The sequence below is a fragment of the Sinocyclocheilus grahami genome, unplaced genomic scaffold (assembly GCF_001515645.1).
Source record: "Sinocyclocheilus grahami isolate Dianchi unplaced genomic scaffold, SAMN03320097.WGS_v1.1 scaffold626.1, whole genome shotgun sequence".
NCBI classification, from domain to species: domain Eukaryota; kingdom Metazoa; phylum Chordata; class Actinopteri; order Cypriniformes; family Cyprinidae; genus Sinocyclocheilus; species Sinocyclocheilus grahami.
In genome coordinates this window covers 524,702-527,737 of record NW_015505805.1, presented here as the reverse complement: position 1 = coordinate 527,737, position 3,036 = coordinate 524,702, and the positions used below count along the sequence as shown (strand labels likewise).

The following is a 3,036-nucleotide window of genomic DNA, read 5'->3' as shown; positions in this document are numbered from 1 at the left end:
CCCCCCCCCCCCCCCCACCTGCTTTCACTGAGAATGCCACCGAATTTCACACACAGACTTTGTGGCTCCAAAAAAAGAGAGAGTGTGAGATATAGAGGATGACAGAGAGAAAGAGTGAGACAGTGAAAGACTTTGTGAAATGGAGGTGTAAAAACTAACAAAAAAGCTTTACACTCCCGATGCAAACGTATTCTAGTGATATATTTCTAAGGTTTTCTCAACCTTTTTAGGTCTATGACCCATTTTTTAAGTTCCAAGATACATACGACCCCCACAACCTCACCCATGCACAGCATTAAGCTATAGTCTCACAGACAGCAAATTAAGTTGTAAAATATATGAAAACAGTTTGCCAATTGTATAATTATCGACTCTGTAACTGTAACAAATAATTTGGGCATCCCTTCATTGGCACTCATCCTGTCTAATGGGAGGATTGAGGGTTGTGTGTCGCACTGCAGCTTGTCAAAGTCCGACATGATAATTAAAAGCGTATTCATCTCATCTCCGCTGTTCTGTCCAACTTGGAACGATGTTTGGTCCTGCAATGTAATGTAATCAAGAGCGCTGAAGCCTGCTTTACACAAATAAGTGCCAGCAAATGGTACACACAGCTTAAAGGGTTAGTTCACCCAAAAATGAAAATTAGCCCATAAATTACTCACCCTCAAGTCATCCTAGGTGTATATGACTTTCTTCTTTCAGACGAATCCAGTCGGAGTTATATAAAAAATTGTCTTTGATCTTTCAAGCTGTTTCATAGCACTCAGTGGGTGTTGCATGCATCAGTCCAAAAGCACTTAATTAAAATGCGCCCATCCATAAAAAAAGTGTCTCACACGGCTCCGGGGGGGGGTGAACAAAGGCCTTCTGTAGCGAATCAATGCGTTTTTGTAAGAAAAATATCCATATTCAAAAGGTAATAATCACTTTAATGTAGCTTGCGCTCACTGTTGTACACTGGAAGCAGTTCCGGGTGGATGACGTATGGAGGTCAGTGCTGCGCATGGGCCAGTCTCGTGAAAACCAACGTTTGTTAACAGGAGCAAAGGAAGCAAAGTTTCCTTACTTTAGCAAAGGAAAACCAGTCTACTCTTGGCTTATATCGAAATCCTCTGACATTCTTCTTTACAAATCCTTGTTTTGTACTTCTAATTAGTGACCGTTGTTTTGTTTTGATCTCTCCCCTGCGCTTCCGCGTGCATCACTTCTGAGCGGCGCATGCGCAACGCCGACCTCCAAACGTCATCCGCCCGGAACTGCTTCCGTTTACAACAGTGAGCGCAAGCTACATTAAAGTGATTATTACGTTTTGAATATGGATATTTTTCTTACAAAAATGCATCGATTCGAAACAGAAGGCCTTTGTTCACCCCCCGGAGCCATGTGAGACACTTTTTTTTTATGGATGGGCACATTTTAATTAAGTGCCTTTGGACTGATGCATGCAACACCATGAGTGCCATGAAACAGCTTGAAAGAACAAAGACAATTTTTTATATAACTCCAACTGGATTCGTCTGAAAGAAGAAAGTAATAGACACCCAGGATGACTTGAGGGTGAGTAATTTATGGGCTAATTTTCATTTTTGGGTGAACTAACCCTTTAAGAGCATTCAGTCAGTGACACTTACGCATATTCACTTTTTGTTCCACCTTGTGAGATGGTGTGTTTGGACCTATGGTCTCTCACTGGCTCATAGGTCATGTTCAACCAGAGCTATACTAAGGATATGGGTGAGTAAAAATTATTTGGGGCCTGTGGTCTTCAAATAGGATCAGAGGAATCTATGAAAAGCAATAGGCCATGTTTAATATAGAGGATATCTAGTTCTATGCTATAATATCTCGAAAGCGTCGTCCACAGAAAATGTTGAGTTATGTTCAACAAACGCAGGCTGACTGTGTAAGTTGTACTCCAATGTGAGCAAACAAAGTTAGAAGCGAGTACGGCTTGTTCACATTTGATATAATCATCGTACTGTATGTCTCTGTATCGAGTGAGGGTATCAGACGCTCTCAGCGTTTTCAAATGTGCTAGAATGAGCCATTAAGATATCCATTTTCATCAATCCACTACCATTAAAGCCATACAAGCATAACGTATTCTGCTGAAGCACTGCCGTGACCTTTATTTTCACTTGGTGGTCAGTACTACCATCATTTTAAGCAGTAACAATGAGATATTTGCTGTAACAGCTGTCATTACAAGTGAAATGGCAAAGTTTGTCCAGTATTCTGAGGTGGAAATGATCATTGGATACGCTGAGACAGCTGGTGGACAGACGCAGCAGGATAGAACCAATTACTGTCCTTTTCTCCTCACATCCCTTCTGTCTTTCCTTTCCTTTGATATTCATGTTACATCAGAGTTACAAAAGTCTTTTATGAACCGCCAGACAGACTGTACCTGTCAGCACTATCTCAGCTCCCCATTGTTTGTCATTGTAAGGATGATGCTGTGGTCCTCCCAGGGAATTATGGGTAATAACTCTGAAGTGCTCATGGCTTGTGAATAAAGGTGAGGAGAGGATGCCTACGAGGCTGATTGACAGACTAAGGGACGCTGGGGAGATTGAGGGGCTTAGGAAGAATTATTGAAGGAGAGCCTCATAATGTTTAGACACTAAGGAGGCCGGAGGACTGACAGAACCCAGCACTGTGAAATGAGAGGAGGAGGTCTGCCAGTACAGACAGATCTGAAAAGCCGCAGATGTGTGTAAAGACCTTGAACAGATGAGACGAGACAAGATGAGGGTGTTAGTTACAAAGCGAACTTGATATTTTAAACTTTCTGAGATAGTGAGTGAAGGAGGGATTCTGCAGAATCAAAGAAACGATGCATCACAAAATTCTGGATTGAGCCACACAATTCCATTTTCACATTTAATAGTAATAATTGATAATAATAATAATGATATATATTATATATATATATACATACTGAACAAAATTATAAACGCAACACTTGTCTTTGCCCCCATTTTTCAAGAGCTGAACTCAAAGATCTAAGACTTTTTCTATGTACACAAAAGG

General features: G+C 41.0%; 1 protein-coding gene across 1 annotated transcript in view; it reads right to left on the bottom strand.

Moving 5' to 3' along the window:
- Positions 1-3,036, bottom strand: part of LOC107557971 (pro-neuregulin-3, membrane-bound isoform-like) — a 322,432-nt gene that overhangs the window by 45,025 nt on the left and 274,371 nt on the right. The gene's annotated exons all lie outside the window — the stretch shown is intronic.